General features: G+C 45.7%; 1 protein-coding gene across 4 annotated transcripts in view; it reads left to right on the forward strand.

The window, feature by feature from the left end:
* Nucleotides 1-18,345, forward strand: part of KCTD18 (potassium channel tetramerization domain containing 18) — a 284,906-nt gene that overhangs the window by 42,619 nt on the left and 223,942 nt on the right. For all 4 annotated transcript variants that reach the window (XM_078680493.1, XM_078680490.1, XM_078680494.1 and 1 more), the window contains one exon: nucleotides 14,355-14,456. The gene's annotated coding sequence lies outside the window, so the exon portion shown is untranslated. The remainder of the gene's footprint in view (nucleotides 1-14,354; nucleotides 14,457-18,345) is intronic.

Here is an 18,345-nt window from a genome sequence, read left to right on the forward strand (position 1 = left end):
TAATGACCCCTCATAAACATTTTCCCTGCATTTCTGGGCACTTTTGTAAAAATCGCGGACTTTTTACAAAAGTGCCGATTTCACGGGCACTTGTAAAAATCGCGGCATTTTTACATAAGTGCCTATTTCGCGGTTTGCCGCGAAACCCTGGAGGGTCTGAATAAACCAACCCTTCAAGAAAACAGACGAACTCCCTTACGCTGGCAGGCCACTCTCTCTGTTCACAAAGGCTGTGGCTGCAACCAAAAGGAAAACTCACCCAGGACAGATTTAACCTGCGGTTTTCAGGAAGAACTGCAATCCCTGGCTTTGTGCGAGTCGGATTCCCTGCACAATAACACGGGCTTGCTCATGTTTTGTTACAAGCTTTATCACCATCACAGCTGAGCCGAAAGCGGCGAAGCCGGTGTTATAAACCACGCTCCCAGATAGCCCTAGCTTTTTAGCTAACCGCACTTTGCATGCTGGCACTTCAGGCCTTACTTTGAACTGGGAAGGGTAAACTATGTGGCGCATAATTAGGCCCACTAGAATTTTGCGATTGTGAAGCCCCTGCGGGTTTTCCGTAATTTTGGATTTGCCGCATTTGCCACATAATCCATTATCAAGCTCAAACGGTTCAACGATTATTAAAGCACAGCGACATGTGTTGCTATGTAGTGAAAGACCCTTGGCAAAGGTTGACTTGTCACCTTTCTGTTGCTTTTTACTATATTTGGGTTTTTAATTGGTACTAATGAGGTGCAACCTATGCAGAGACAGTGTTAGCAAGTGTAAACATGACAAAATTAAGTAATAGTGCATTGTGCCGCATATTTTGCCTTTTCTTGTTACATCATTTAGTCAGTGTTGCAGCATAATAATGCCCTCCCCAGCCGCATAATTTCAGTGGCCATGGTCATAATGCAAAGCGAGGTAGGCTAGAAAACCAGGCCTCGCCGAGGTTGTCAATCCAAGTGAGTCGACAAGTATGATTTTCCAACACTTGCCATACACAGGGATGAAAACCTGACACAGACAAAGAGACACACTCGGCTGCCCCTGTCTGCTTTTTTGTTGCATAAAGATTGTTGTAGTTTCCCTTTCTTTCCACAATGATTGCAGAACTTCAAGAACAGAAAACAAAAGAAAGAAGTATAACTGGGTAATTTACACAAGCTGGAATGGGACCACGCAGAGCTCGGACGTTCTCCACTTCCCAGGGCGAGTGACTCGTATGGTGCATCTTTCGATTTGCATTCTCGGAGGCTTCTAACTAATCTCATTAGAAAGTCAGGACTTGAAATGGTACAAATTGGCCCTAGATTGGTTGAGGATTTGGGTACTTGTAGAGACCTGTGTGATGAACTTGAAGCTGTTTGAAGGTAGTGCATCCGGCAGAATGCACAGTAGAAGGCACCCAACGACCTAATTTGGTGGAGCATGTATAAGGTGAATGCGAACGTAACAGGCGATGATGTCATATGTTAAACCTACACTCAATTCGGCACTTTTTGTTTTTGTGCAAAGCTAATAGGCCTGTGTAAGAGGTTAAAACGCAACAAAAAAAGTATACGAAAAAGCAGTATTAAATGCCCCAGACGCAAAGAAACATCCTGGTCTGGATGTAGTACTCGCGCATGAACCTGGGAAATTTGAGAGCGCAGGACAGGTTTGATAAACACCTACAGAGGGGTTTGATATCAGCTGTTAAAGCTGTAAAGTCCTCAGCACCTTTTACTGCACACCCTCTCCCCTCATTGGTCCATTCTGACTAGATGGGCCTCGGCTGCAGAACAACGCAACACGCTAGGTTTATCATGGGCGGGTACCTTACTGGCTTTGCAAATACTAGACACAGGCACCTCTTTGACACAATTCTGTGATCCTGGGCATATTTCTTTGTCACTGTACCCTCTTACCTATGAAAGTATGTAGAAAAAAGATGAGCACAAGTACCTGTGTACCAAGTCTCAATAAGATAGCTAGCTGCTGGGATGATGCAACTGGGCGGACACTGCTGAATAATTATTACGTGACCCGGCCTTTCATCCTCTCTGTCCAAGAATGATCTTGTGTTGTCGCAACCTGCAATCTCCACATTTGATCGGCCACCGTTCCGCTGCCCCTTTCCTCTACGCTGTGTGGGACCTTGCACGATCTAGCACTCCCTCTCTTAAAATGGAAAAGGAATGCTCAGCTTTGCTTTGGTGCAGAAATGTACTTACTGTGCGCACGCGCGCCAAAGCCAAGCATGTGATTTCAATTATTGCGCCCATGTCTGGGCACGATGATTGAAACCACATGATGGCGTATTGGGGTCTATTACTCGCACCAAGCGCGCAATAGACACCAATAGGCCATGGGCGGAGCAATGTGCCCGCCTGTGGCCTATTGCGTGCAGTCTTCATTAAAAGACGCACGCAAAGGCCAATAGCTGCGCACAAAAGGAAAAGCACACGCACGAGCGTGTGCGATTCCTAGGGCAGCTTCCAAATCCCGTTTTTCAACTACTAAAGGACTCGCGCTGCGTGAGCACTGATGCGCTGTGCAACACAGGGTGCAAGCCCTAAAAAGCATACCAAAAACCTGCTGAGCAGTACTCCTGCAGCTAGTTTTATTCCTTACTAATAAAGGTAACTTGACAAACAAGTCAACAGCAACAAACACTTTGTAAAATAAGTAATAAACAAAATGTGGTGTTATCATATAGAGCTATATACTCCAAAACTATACCACTCACTTGCCAGAAACCGCCTGATTCACCCCTGCCTACTCTGCACTGACACAGAAAGGACCACCATTATGTATAATATTATACCTTATATTTGTTCCTTTGTTTACTGTTTTAGCTTTTTTTTCCTTCTTTTTCTTTTTCTCCTTTTCTCAATTACTATGTCTATTTCATGTTGTCCTCTCTACCAATTTATTGTAAAGCGCTCTGATATCCTCCAGGATCTTGTTTGCGCTATATAAAACTTTATAAATAAATGAATCTAAAAAACAAATATAATTACACATAAAACACAATACACATTGTGCACAAATCCAAAGAGAATCTAACACTCAAAACGTAAGCTAAATATGCTGCTATCAAGACCCCACTTACAAAAAATGTATTCATGCATGACAATAATACTCATTTGGAGTAAACCCCACAAAACGTTTTCCTTACTAAACACATGCAACTAGGCAAACTGCACATCAACCACATCCGAAACCGCAAACGGGAATCACATCAACAGAATCAAAAGCTTTGCCCTAGAATAAAAAGGAGAAAAAAAGGAATTACAATAACATATGCAACTTATGCACCCGCTCTCACAAAATTCACCAGTCAAGCATTGGGGCAGATGGGCCTACAAATATGTCCAACACATTGACTCCCAAAAGGGTAGGGACCCTTGCCTAAGGGGCCTCTCCCCAAAAACAATAACTTAGTGAAACCAACATCCCTGGTGTCTAGTGACTTCTGCCCTCTTAGGGGGCAGGTGGGCCTAAAAGCATAAGGCCGATCTGCCCCCAAGGGGGGCAGAAACAGCCAAAATAATCACCCTCTAAAGGTGAGCGAACCTTGCCCACGGGGCCGCTCCCCAAAACAAAGATATTGCCCAACAAAACAAAATCCTGTGTCCCATGGTCTCTGCCCCCTTGGGAGCAGATGGACCTAAAAGCATATTAAAACACCCAAAATAACCACCCCTAAAGGGGCAATTTCCCAAGAACATTTTCAAACTAACAGCCCTTGTGCCTAGTGGCTTCTGCCCCCCCCCCTTCTTGGGGACAGATGGGCATAAAACCATAAGACTGATCTGCCCCAAAAAGGGGCAAAATAATGATCCCATAAAGGGGAGTGATCCTTGCCCAAGGGTGCGCTCCCAACTTCAAAAAATCCCTGGTGGCCTAGTGGGGAAATATAAATAAATACAAACCGATCTTCTCCTAAGGGGGGGTACAAACTGCCTAAATAATTGGTCCCCAAAGTGGAGAGATCCTTCTCCAAGGGGCTGCTCCTCTACATTTTTTTTAAATGGATAAAAAAAAAATCCCTTTTGTCTGGTGGGCATTTCTGCTGTACGATTGCGGCCCCCTGCACAATCGTGCAGCAGGAATGCTTCAAAGATACATCGGAGAAAAGGACAACCCTTTCATTTCCATGATGCCTCTTTGTTGCAACCACCCCACCTCCCCAAGGAGAAACTTATCTGTCTCCCTCGACACACTTAGAAGCAAGTGGTTTCCAGCGTGTCAGGCAACCTCTAACGCCAGCGTGCGGTGTGCACTGATGTCATTAGATGACGTGGAGGGGGGCAGCGGAAGGACTTTCTCTGCCATCCCGGGGCGTCAGGAAGGGTGGCCCACAGGGGAGAACCATCGCTTTCCATGGGTGGGTGCTAGGATGGAACGAGCCGTCCGCACACGCCCACTGTGGCATTGGACGGCTCCCGGCCGTCTGACTCACTCAAGGGGCTAAGGGCTTAGTGGTTGACAAACAAAGCTGTATATATGAGCTTAGTCTGGGGGAGCACGTATTATTTCTGGTGGGGGAGGAACTAATTTGAAATAATGTGACGCAGGATCTGAAGTGTCGTATCTTGCAAAATGTGAATTTGTCCTTTTGCTTTTTGGAACTTCCAGGTGGGGGAGTTGGAAAATGTTCCCATTGTGTGTAATTAAAATGTGGATGCTGACCACTAGCTCTGTGCAAAAATGTATGTCCATATTGATAACAGAACATATCTGCATAGTTATCAGAATTAAGATAGAGGTCCTCATAGAATTTACAGTATCACCTTCCCAATCATTCAAATGTAACTCGGGTACTAATGCATCACCCAGAGAAACTTTAAACAAGTACGGTATCTGCGGGATCTCCGTAGGGCAGAATATATTGAAAATAACTTTAGCCCAAACAATTCCATCAGTCACTGGAACAGCTGAAATGTTGGCGAAGGACAAGTCTCTTTTCAGTTTATACGATGAAGAATGGGAGGGGTGGGCAACACTCCATCGACCGTTCCATAACAGAAGGTGTTAGGAGGTAATGGCCATTGATTAGGAGGATAAAATAGCCGCAAATCCAATCCACATGAACAGAAAAACCAAGGAGAATATGATCTACACATGTATCCATGGCGGGATTAGAAAAGTTGATTTTACACAATGAAAAAAAAATAAACAAGCATTTACAATGCAACGGTTTCGCCTTTGGAAAAGTTTGAGCTATTGGCATTGTAAATGACAACATTTGTATTTGTGTTGGTTTTGAAAACAGATAAATAAATGGCATTGTCCTTTACATTGCCAATAGCTCTAACTTTTCCAAAGGAGAAACCGTTGCATTGTAAATGCTTGTTATTTTAGATTTTTCCACTCCCTCCTGTTACCCTACCAGCCACCACTGAGACAGGATAAACACAGAAGGGGGCTCAGCCTATAATCAGACACACAGAAGGTGGCGGGAGGAATGCTTGCAATAAGTCTAACCACTGGCAATAGCTTGGGCAACTTTCCAGCACATTGGTATTTTGCCCATCATGTCACCTCAGATGAGATCCAGCCTTATGCACATCAGTCTTGGTTCTGTTCCAATAGGAACAGTCATACCTGAACTGCCAGGCCAGGGGTTAGACTTATTGCAAGCATCCTCCCATCATCCTTTGTGTTTTAAATGTTACGCCCTAAGTGGACAACAGCATGTCCAAACGTGGGTCCTGTGCTCACTGTGCCACTGGGACTAAGCTACGGCCGACTGAAGAGCCCCAGTCAGGGGGAGAGCGGTCTTGGGTTGCTTGTGTTCCTGTTCAGAGAGGATCTGCTTGACAGTTCGGGCTGCACTGTTGCTACTAAAGCAGGGTCCAGACTGATTTGCTTATCGTTCGGTTTAATCTGAAGTTGCATTGGTGGGCAAAATAAGGATGGGTTGACATGCTACCCCAAGTGATTGCCAGTGGTTAGACTTATTGCAAGCATAGCCCCATCACCTTTTATGTGTTTTCTGGGGTATCCTAAAGCAGGGTCCAGACTGATTTGCTTATCGTTCGGTTTAATCTGAAGTTGCATTGGTGGGCAAAATAAGGATGGGTTGACATGCTACCCCAAGTGATTGCCAGTGGTTAGACTTATTGCAAGCATAGCCCCATCACCTTTTATGTGTTTTCTGGGGTATCCTAAAGCAGGGTTCTAAGTCGTTCGTGGATGGCCGGATCTATGCCAGATTTTAAGCATATCCCTTTTAGATAAATGTATCTGTCTGAAAAATCTGGCATGGATGCGGCCCTCCAGGACCAACTTTTGAGAGCCCGTTGCCTCAATCATCCTTTCTGCCGTGAGACTCACTTTTGGGGACTGCAAATGTACTTTAGAAAACATGCTTTGGGTTTCTCTCCTGATCTGAATCCACGTCTGCTTGCTGTGCCCCAAGTTTCATCCTTGTTTTGCTGGTAGGTTTCTTGGTGCCTGTCCAGCAGGAGGGAGGGTGGATAGCACGGGACGGTGTGCTGTTATTAATAGTTCTCCTGTTGTGGCTTGAGCAGCAGGGCGGAGGCCCGTGTCTCTGTTATGGTTCTTCGGAGCCTTGTTGGCCTGGCCCCCTGTGGTGCGGCTAGCTGGCTCCCGTTATCCGCCTTACAGGGATGTGACGGTCTCCGGAGGGACTCACACTGGCACCTGAAGTCCCACAAAACATACTACAGGGCTGAAGCCCACCCTATGAAGGGCTGTCACAGACACTATCTGTGACAGAGTGTTATATGGAGCACCCTGCTTCCGTCATCAGCCGGTCCCTCCTGCAGACTGCGGCCAGACCCCCACATCTCACACGGATCCATAGGCCGGAAGCGGGGGAGGGGGCTCCCGGCGCTGCAGAGAAGAGCAGCCAGGGCAGTAGTGGGTCCGCCCCGCAGTAAGGCCGCGAAGGTACCGCGCCGAGGTCCCTGCAGCGGCGCTAGTGTGGATGCGCTGTGAGGCGCAGCCGAGTGCCACTGTCTCTGTGGAGACCTGCCGCCGCTGTCTGTCACTGTGTGTATTCCGAGCCACAGTGGACAGTGGGGCGCAAAGTTTTTGCTGTGCAGTGCAGATCAAACGCACAAGGACGTGCACCGAATATCAATGCGTTCACTGGAGATCGCTGCGCACACTGCAAGGTTCTGCGTATTCTGCAGTTAGCCGTGCAGCAGGTAGCGCGAGAACATATGTTCTCACAGATTTCAGCGCGCAGAGACCGGGCAGTGCAGCGTTCAGGGTGGATTGCAGCAGAGCTTGCAGTGCAGCGGTTTGCTCAGAGCCCAGTGACGGCCGTAGAGCTCAGCAGGCCTTGGAGACCTCAGAGGTGGAGTAGAGCACACGGGAGCAGCAGACACAGTGCAGAGAGAACTGGAAAGTGTAGAGCGCAGCGACTGATGGGCATGATCCAGCCCAGGTGTCACTCTTCCGGAGGATGGCAGGCTTCAAAAGGTGTGTCTGATGATCAACTTCACTTGAACCCAGCTGGCAGGGGCGAGGGGCAGTGACCTGTGCCCACTGCATGGCCTGTGTCTTTGTGCCGGGGAGGCTGTCTGGGGCAGCAGGGCACTCACAATAGCACACTTTTTGGAATCTTCCCGACTTCTTTCACCAGGGGTGTAAATGACAAAGGAGGTCTCTATTGTCCCTTTTTGTGCTACAATTGCGTTATAGATCCAATTAGTTATCTTAGCATGTCACTTCTAAGCTTCTATTGCACTTGACTTATATCACCTCACTGACATGTATCTCTTGTAAGTGCTTCAAGCAATACATTTTCTCACAGCAATATTATGGAACACATACTAGTAATGTTTTGATTTTAAACTCACCGTTTTAATACGGTTATAAAATTGTAATTGTATATAACTTTATTGTGTTTACTTCCTATATAATGGTGCGTTTCTTGATTTTAATATTAAAATCTTTTTTTTTTTGTAATTTAAGATGTTCGGTTCCCCCCGAATCACAATCTGGGCTGTGAGAGCCACAGCCGGCAGGAGGAGACCACTGAACAGTTAAAGGGAGAAGAGGGGGCAGCGAGCGGGAGATTGGACATCTCTAGGGAACAGAAGAAAGTGCATCATTACAGCGAGGAAGGCCGCAAAGCTCAGAGGGAGAGAGGGGCACAGGAGAGGGCAGGAGAAAGAGTGGTAAGACCGCGGCACTCTTAAGGGAGCAGGGGAAGCCTGCAGCACGACAGCCACCGAGCCCCACTTCACAAGGTCACCACGATTGCAGCCCTTGGCTTCGAGTTCTAAATCCGTGCTGTCCGGTGAGCCTCCATCGAGGCAACAAACACCCGCGTGACTGCAGCTCCAAGAACTCCGTGGGTGCCAAAAGAAAACAAACAAGGAGCTGAAAAGAGGTGTGCCGAGAGCATAGAGCCCAGTTACTCCACTAGACAAGGGGTGGCCCCATGAGGGGCGCAGCCTGGGCACTGCTCAGTACCCTACTTACCTTGGGCACCTGCTGAATGCCGAGCAGCTTGGGCAACTTCCAGGTCAGCATGGCGAGGATGAGGCAGGCAGGTCCCTTTAGAATCTGCTTTTAAACTCCGGGCGCCCTCCGAGGCTCCTCAGACCCACCCGGCAGCACAGCGGACTGCTGGAGTCCGTCCGTCCGGGCTGGCCGCACCGCCTGGCTGCAGCCCAAGAGCACACCGTGCTGGGTCGAGCCGGAGCGCCGCACATGCGTCGTCCCTATAGCAACCGCCTTAATCAAGGGAAGGGCCGCAGGTAACCGGTTCAGTCAACTCCGCCGACCAACTTTGGCAAAGTGTGCGCCCCAGGCGTGCAGGGGCCCATGTTCAACAGGTCCTTCCGTCGGGGCGGTCAGACTCCTGAGGAGAAGAAAAACAAGTCAGGTCCCGGGCCGCGCTGTGATTGGCTGACGTCACGGGGGTGTCCCGGCCGGCAGCCAATCACAGCGCGGCCCGGGAATGACGTCACGGGGGTGTCCCGGGCCGGCAGCCAATCGCAGCGCGGCCCGGGACAAAGGGGCGGGGCTTAAAAAAAGCACCAGAAACGCCCCCGAATCGCGTTTTCGTGAGAAAGCGCGATTGACAGCCTCTGCCTCCCAATGGCTAGCCTCCATTTATGGAGCTAGCCAATTGGAAACAGAGGCTGTCCTAACCTCACTACTAAAGACAAAAGATTTCGACTGGGAGGGGCTTCGCCCCTCGCCAAAAGTCGAAACCTAAAAACGTGAGGGAGACGGATGCAAAACAGAAGAACGATCTGAAGAAAAATCTTCTTGATCCATTTAGTACCTGGAGGAATCCAACTGGAAAACTGGATGTTGCGTCTTAGCCATAGTACCTGAAAAATCCAATTCGGAAGTACTCTCTAATGGTGGATCCATCTAAATAACATCCATCGTAGAAGACGTAGTAGTAGAAACAAGTATTGTGTCTATCAAATTATCGCCAGAGGACTCAACCCCTGCCTCCCACAGCCAGTGGTGCTCATGGGCTGTAAAGGAAAAAGAAAGTCTTGCGGAAGCGAATGAACACTTCATGGCATACTATTGAGAATCGGCCACATGGTGAAGTTTGACATGTACAGTGGTGACAAAGCTTTTGTCATTGGCACCTGGAAGTGGTAGCAAGATCAGTTTGTGTACCTTGTATTAGAAGGACCAGAACAGGAGCATGGTACATTCAGCCAAATTCCTTTTTTATCACCACCTTCTCCTGAACTGGATCTCCAGCTCTTGAAAGCTAGCCGGAATCCGGAGTTTGGCTTTCAGTTCTTGAAGATGGACATGCATACAAGTGTTTGCGAGACTGAGCATTGCTGAACTTTTGTAGGTCCTGTAAGACAGCACAATGGTTATCAACGTGAAAGGTTGCAGCAGCCACCACAATGTCGTGACCATCATGGTCTAGAACATACATCTTGATGCCAAAAAGCATTTTGTATGGGGTCTGCCCACCCAGAGATCTTTTGAGGAGATTAAGTGCTCCTTGAACCCCATGGAGAGGGTTCAACCAACCATATTCTGTACCTAACACTGTAGCCGTCAAGAACTGCTTTAATTCATGGTTCATTCTTTCCAAAACCGAATTGCCATCAGGCCTTTATGGAGAAGAATGATGCACCTCTACACACATGGACGTCTTCGGATCACAGTACGCTTTAGAAGCGAAAGCCGGACCCTAGTCGGAGTGGAATGCGTAACAGGCATAAGTCTTGTCGAAGACTTGCAAGTCTTTAATAACAATTCGAGCATCAGCAGAGTGCTGTGGCCAAACCAATAGGAATCTAGAGCAAGAGTGCAGCAACCGAGATACATTTGAACACAGTAGACCACAGTGATCGAGGTAAGTACAGCCAAAATGCTTGTGGGAAATTAAGAGTTGTGGAGCATTCAATCTGCTGACAGATGTTGCAACACAGGACATATTTTTTGGTATGTCGGTATAAGCTGTGCCACCAATGACTCAGTTATAAAAGTAAAATAGTGGCAGGCACTCCAGCATGAGTGGAAGGTATACCTTCATGCTTGGCAACTATTAAAGCCTGTCTGCGGTCCTTGGGAATTACACGATTGCAGCGACTCCACGAATAGTTACAATTGGAACATTCTGGTCATTTAAGTGATCAGAGTATTTAGAAGGAAAACACTTTGGTAAAGGGGTGCATTTTTAAAAGCATTCACAGCAGCCAAGATATTATCAATACGAGTTTTAGAGCATGTGACTGCTGCTATTTTAGCCGTGGCAACTGCAGATTTGGCCGCTTCATCAGCCAGAGAATCACACACAATAAATATGGGAAATTTAAGATCTGTATTTTCAAGTGCAAGGAGCAAAGCCTTCAGTTCAGCTAACTGCGCAGTGCAGTCACCAAAAGACTCTGTGCAGGTTGTTTGTGGTGAAAAATGCCATCTAACATAACGCCAATAAGGATGGTGCATGCAGCAGAGTACTGCTGCTTAGAACCTATGGCAGGTTTAGCTGAACAGTCAGTGTAAATAACATGTTTATACTGATGAAGAGTCAGAACAGTAGAGGGCAAAGGATAGACATGCTCACACTGACCCTTCTTTGCAAACACAAGAAATTCTACAAAGACAAAGTCTACGTCTACGACTTTTAAGGACGTAGCCCATTGTATCCACCTACTATGGAGGGCTTTACCGTTAGGAACGCAAGCTTTTGTGACCACCTCTAAGCAGGCATGGGAGTAACAACCATTAATTTCCCATGTGCAAGGGGCCATCCTTAAAGGATGGCCATCTGCACAGCAGTTAGTATTTTTTCAGTGGAAGTAAAACGTATTTCTGCAGCAGAATATAAATGGGATGTATGTGTTGTAGGAACTGTATCACCCTCATTAAAGGTGACCTATGTAAATCCAATTACGCCTAGTAAAACTCAGATGACGAGGTTCGTGGTATTAACACGTGTGTGTAAGTGTTGTTTCAAGCAAGGTAGATTGTAAAGATCTGAGTGTTTCTGTGTGCTCTGATGTCCAAGATTAAATGGAAAAATCAGGATAAATTATTTCATACAGGGGTTTTACGCATTGTGCATAATTCGGTATGTTCGTTCTGCAAAAGTTCAAAAATCCCAGCAGGGACTGTAATTTTTTTAATTGTGTTTGGAGGTTGAAATTGCGTACATTTCTCAAAGAAATTAGGGGAAAGCCTCTTTCCCTCATTGGTAAATTCATAGTATAATAGTAGAATATGTCTAGGTGCTAGTGTCTGACCAGAGAGAATAACAAGTGGCATTGTTGTTTGACGTAGTCTGTGGTATTCAGACTAAATTCCAATAAAAGAACAGAACACGAAAACATATGCTGGTTCTGTGTGAAAATGCATTGTGCCATCAGACGATTCCTGAAAGGAACAAGGAGAATGTGTATCAGATGCCAGATAAATGTCTGGAGTCTATATTTTTGTGCAGTCGCAAAAATCGTATTGCCTTTCAGAGTACTACCGGGCGGTCTACCATTCTGTTGTAGTGGTTTAGATTTAGCCCATGGCTTGTAGCAAACTCATGGTCTGGTCTGGCATCCTTTTCTGAGCTAGGCCTGCCAAGTGACAGTACTGAAGGTCTCGTTCCCAGACTATTGCATCCTAAAGACCTATATAGATTAGCAATGATAACAGAAATTCACGTTTGGCTACTGCCATCGCGGCAAGTAGCTGGCATATAGCCAAAGACGTGGCTTCACCTGTAACATTAAAAAGAAACCTTTCAGAAACAAATTACCCAACAGTATCATCCCTAAATCGACGGCAGGACCTGCTCCATGCTCTATCTGTATTTGTTTGAGGGCATTCGGTAGAACAGCCATGAAGGGAATGCCATGACAAGGAGTGTAGACTGTCGCACAATAGTCCCCCAATAGTTGCAGTTAGATAGAGTGGATCCAGTGGGTAAGCACACATTTAAAATTCTCCACTTGTGGTCCTGTAAGGGGGAACACCGTCAAGTTACAAAGGTTTTTTTTTCGGCAATCCAAATCCATATTTCCTCCCTAGAAGTGGGCCGTTTGCTCATAACTGAATATACAATTTCAGAACTTATTACAGGCGCTGCAGGCAACTGGGCTTGAGCTTGCAGGCCACATCTAGCTGGCCCAGCAAGTAATGTACATGGACTAAATTGAGTTAGCTGTCGCTATAGGACAACAAGAACATTATACAAAGCATGGGTTTGTACTAGATTAAAATTACCTAAATCTGGATATGGTTTATATTCAGCCAGTGCTGGAAAAAGTGGCCCCATCATTACTGAGAGTACTCATCCGAACTGGTCCAGGCACATTGGGAAGGGCCCCATTAAACCAAGTCTTGTGCTCACAGACTGTAAGAGGAATTTCAACAGCATAAAGTTGATATGCTGCAGGTGCCGGGGTATAGCGCATTCATGAAAAGCGTTCACAGCCGGAAGTGTGACCCAGAAATAAAAAAACTTCAATGCAGAATGCAACGCCCTCTTCTACACCACAAGTTGTAGAAGCTCCTGCATTAAGGTCTGCATATTGTTGTAAATATGCATATATTGCCTATCCGCAGTTGACCGCAATAGGTTGTGCCAAAAGTAATTTTATAACGGATTCAAACTGTAGCACAAACATGGTATAAAACCAATTGATATTTAAGCTTGACATCCAACAGAGCTAGGTGCTACCTAAAAAGTGTGGAGGATCCCCAACACGACAGACATGTCGGATACAAAGGTGCGATGGTATTGTGGACAAGCACAAGCAGTACTCTGGGTTTCCGCAAGTAAATACCTGACCAAAGCGTTGGCAGCTGCATGTTGCAGGGATTCTGCTCAGGAAAGGAACTATGCTTGGGACCATACAACATCAGCATTCCATAACACAACACTCTTGACCCTCTCAGGGTTCACGATATCCGTACACAAACTTTCACACTCATACTTGTCCACAATATGATAAACAAGAGACACGAAGGTAGTTAAGAATATTTATTTAAACTATCATGCTGTAAGAGGCAGTATTTGCACCATAATTAAAAACAAATGGATAGCAAAAATATCACTAGCATGGTTAACAAACCATATACCATAAAAAGCCCTGTCATGTTATGAGACAGAGTAGTCTTACCTATGTCCCCCCCCCCCCCATCTTTCTACTGAAGCTAATGATTATATATCAAATATCTGTGGGATGAGTGGTGGACCCTGTACCTTAGCATACATAGATCGATGTTCTACAACTGGGCTGACGTGGCGATCTTGCCTCTGGACCTTCGCTCAGTTCGTGAATTTTAAACTCCTGTCCTCAGTTATATGACAGGACATGCTTGCTCACAAACCGCAGCTGCATTCTCAAGTTATGTCTCGGTGCTAGTGACTGACCAGAGAGAATAACAAGTGACATTGTTGTTTGACGTAGTCTGTGGTATTCAGACTAAATTCCAATAAAAGAACAGAACATATGCTGGTTCTGTGTGAAAATGCATTGTTCCAAAAAGCAAGCGTGCCTATGCAGTAACATGTGCAAAAGAATTGTGGCCTACAACATGTACAAGGCTAACCGAAAAAGCTACAATGGGCCATGCAAGAAACGCATGACAGTCCCTCGTTTTTGGGTCTACACAGGATCTAGCAGCCTCTGTTCTAGGGCAGATGCTGGGATGGAGCAATGCAAAGATCCTTTCCCTTTCAAATAAGTTTCATACAAATGCAGACCAAATAATTCCACTATATTTGCAAGGTCCTGATCCTCTGCCGTTTTTCTTAACCGCTTTACATATTTGACGATGATTGCTTATTCTGCTCTAATGAGTTGTCTTGTTACCAGAGATAAGATCCTCAGTGTAATTTTTTTAGAGATGCTGTACTATGGTTGTAGACGGATTTGTTATAATTATGTTTTTCTTTTTAGATATGGCGCTTTGTTGCTGATAAACGATGAAGATCTTCATGGTTGACTTCAGTGGAATACCCATCAAGTCAAATCTTGTTTTTTGGAGAAATCTACCTACAGGTTTGCTTGGATTATGTTTCTGTTCATCCCTCACACTAAATCTAAAGGTGGCAGTATACACACTTGCGTTTAGATGTTCCTTTTAGTTTTTACTCCTATTTTATGTAGGTTTGCCAATACTAGTCAATCTTCTACTTTCATAAAAGGGCAGAGCTCCTGTCATTTACCTTTAAAGGGATGGGGAGCTAACTAGTATTTTTGAATATATGCTTATTCATACCCCAGACACTTACCTAATGCTTGGAGTTCTTTAGCTATCATGAGTAGATAGACTTATTTAGAGCTAAAGAGAATGAAGACTTACACATATGCACCCAGTGTTATTGGACATTGGGTATCCAGTAGCCGCAGATGAAGTAAACATTATTTTTTCCAAACGTTTTAATTAACCTGTGTTTTGCTGCCCGAAGTATTCTTGTTGCTAGTTTTGAGAGTTGGATGATGATGATTACACTTCCTACACAAATATATCCAAATTTCTCTTCAAATGTTACTACCTTTAATTGGAAATTAAGGACATACAAGTAGAGCAATTGGTTTGCACTTAAATGATCCCCGATTCAGCATGGTCAGTGCAGTAAGAACACGCTATGTAGCTATGTTTTTTTTTGTTTGAATCATTTTTAGTTACCATTTTTTGTTTGTCTTGCACATCGCTCAGTAAAACCTTACAATCAGAGCAGCATTCATGTAACTGATGGGAAAAAAAGGGGGGGGGGGGAGAATTAATTGCCAGTGGCAAGGTACACTATGACTAGGGACGACATAACAGTGCAAATACAGGGTTGCGTTAATTATAACCAATCTTGTGGCAATAGCTCAAGGAGGGCAAAATAGTGCTGCTAAATCTACACATCAGATAATATGCGAGTAGTTTAGGAACAGTACAGTTCAAACATAACCTGGGACATAGGGTGCAACAAAATGAGAACAACAAAAGCGAAGGAAGGGCAGGGTAGAGTCGTGCAAGACCTGCCGCCTTATCTAAATTCGCTGGAGGGCCTCAGACACTTGGTGGCAGGAGCCTGTGGCACTGGGGCGGTGACTGTCTGAGTGTCGGTGGTGTTCCGCATTTACGTCTGCGAGGGGGGGAGCGTTGCCCTGAGTGATGAGCCTCTTTGATGCAATTGGGGATCCAGTGTCTGTGTCTGCCCCCGAAAGTCTGGAAATCATCTCATCCCATTGGGGTGCCAGGGGGAACATACGTATGCCAAGCAGGTCCTCTCTGCGTAATACTGCATCCTCCGCCCTTAGCCAATTGAGTAAGGAACTGCGCCAGGCAAGAGGGTGCGGCGGAAGGCGAGATTTCCATCGCTTGGTAAGCAAGCGTTTGGCCGTTATGAGACCGAGATCTAGACACCACGTGGCAGCTCTGGATTTCTTGTTTCTACTGAAGAGGTGTAACACATGTGCTTCCCAGGTCAGGGGAATGGTGTGGGAGGTGCAGCTCACAAGAGTAGTGGTAGCCGTGTTCCTATAGTCAGTCAGGACTGGACACCCCCAAAGCATATGTATTTGGTCAGCATCCAATTGTCGGCATCTGGGAACAGCCGCATCTACGCTGAGGAAATGCCTGTTGATGTGGGCCGGGGTAAGGTAGACCTGATGGAGTATGGAAAATGGTAACTGTCGAAATCTCATATAGTAATGGGGACAACGGGCACCCCTGCGGTGTCCCTCGCTGTACTTGAACCTGATCAGAGAGATATGGGAATGTTCGAACCCGAACTGATGGATTACAGTATAACTACCATACCAAGCTGAGGAAGTAGGGGCCAACCCCAAAGCGTGTCAGGGCCGCAAAGAGGAAATTCCAGGCCAGCAAATCGAAGGCCTTCTCTAGGTCTAATATCATGCAACCGGAGCGCGGCCAGACGGTTGGGGCATATTCCACCTCCCGAAAGTAGCGGCGTAGGTTCAGGGCTGTGGGACGAATCCATTCTGGTCAGAATGTACAAAATCAGGGCCTAGCAGGGCTAGCGGATTGGCCAAGACCTTCGCCAGGATCTTATAATGCGAGTTCAAGATAGCAATCGGCGGTAGGAGCCAGGAGACACGGGGTCCTTACCTGGTTTGGACAAAGACACCACATTAGCCGTTCGCATGGATGGAGGCAGAATCCCCTCCGAGATTGTCTCCAGGAACACCGAGTGCAGTTGCGGTACCAAATGTTCTGCATAAGTTTTGAAAAATTCTGTTTGGAGTCCGTCTAATCCCGGGGTCTTACCCGAGGACAAGGCACGTAGTGCGTCCCGTATTTCGTCTTCTGCTATAGGAGTGTCCAGCTCCAGGGTCTTATCCAATGATAGAGTACGTAACTCCACTGTGTCCAGAAAGGATCTCACGTCGTGAGCATTACCTGTCAAGGCGGTGTCATAGAACCGGGTATAACACTATGTAGCTATGTTGTTGCTTATATCCATTAAGGTTTGTGTGTATGATCTTCGACAGTTTGACGTAAGGTGAGGGGTTGGGCTTACCGGGCTGAGTGGACATTACATAGGCCAGTCAAAGTGTAGCACTAGATTAGAATGTTAACTTTGTATACTTGGACTTTGCAAAGGCATCTGGCATGATGCCATGCCTAAGAAAGAACCCTTTAAATGCAATTGGTTAGAAATTAGTTACAAGTCATACATATCAATTAATACAAGGTGAAAGGCAGGCCCCATAAAGTAATGCTTATTGAAATTGTCTCAGTGATTGGAAGACAGCAATGTTATTTCACACCAACCATTATTGGGTACAGTGGCCTTTGGCATGTAAAGCTTCTTCGGATGAACGTGAGCAACCAACATAAATAAAGTAGACTGCAAATACAGAACAGCACCTAATATCACACCAGGATCTGATTTTCTTTGGAAAATGAGCTGGCCAGAGGCACATTAGATTTAGTGTAGATAATCTCACAATCATGCCATAGTGCATATTGGTGTGTTGAGTACACACTAAATTGGCTGATTCACATTTGCGTACAGTATAGTCTTTATTTTTCTCGTAGACTAACTAAATATGTGAGCACTTCATGCTGTCTTCGAAACCATGTTGTGGATATTGTTGCATTATAAGGGGATTTGGAGATGTAAGGGCCTGATGTGTGAAGGCATTGTGCGGTTGCAAAGTCTGCCGTTCGCAGATGGGTTTGCAACTGCAAAATCCTTATTTTAAATGTACAAAACTCCTTTTGTGAGTCGCAAGTCATTCCGATTTGCACAAAGATTTTGTACCCTTTCTGATCTCGAACACAAAGTGGGAGAGTGAAAATGGTACCCGCCTCTTATTTGCATTGTGAATTGGGTGTATCAGTGATTTGTGACTGCAGTTGCTGTCACTAACCATTAATTGGTTATTGACCCCCCACCCGCTCCTCCCAAGTTGGGATTCGGTACCTGATTAACAAAGACGATGCTGTCCTGGACACCGATCACTTTTAAAATAAATGACCTGCTGGGAAGATGTGCACAGGGATGGATTGATTAATGAGTTTTAGAGGATTGGACCTCTTATCTTCAAGGCAATTCTCAACTTCTCTTCTGTCTCCATGGGTTAAACAGTAGAGAGATAGATTGTAGGTGGAGGGATAATATGATAGTGAGGGGCTTCTGGTTTGTTGGCGAAGGAGTTACCTATTTTATTTTGCATTCAAAAACCTCCGGTAAGTTTTCACAGTGATTCGTTTTCAGTGCATCTCTATTAGAGGTTCCTGGTGAATGTTGAATATCTCACTCTATTGAGTGGGGCACTAACTGATGCATATTGAGAGGAAAGCTTTTTTTCTGTTGCTTTTTTGTGGTTCCATGGTGGACTTTCCCTTGGTTTCCTATAGCACATCTTGAACTCTTCAGTATGTGGTTTACATTCTTGACATCACAAGGTATGGACTGAACAT

The sequence above is a fragment of the Lissotriton helveticus genome, chromosome 3_1 (assembly GCF_964261635.1).
Source record: "Lissotriton helveticus chromosome 3_1, aLisHel1.1, whole genome shotgun sequence".
In the NCBI taxonomy this organism is placed as follows: domain Eukaryota; kingdom Metazoa; phylum Chordata; class Amphibia; order Caudata; family Salamandridae; genus Lissotriton; species Lissotriton helveticus.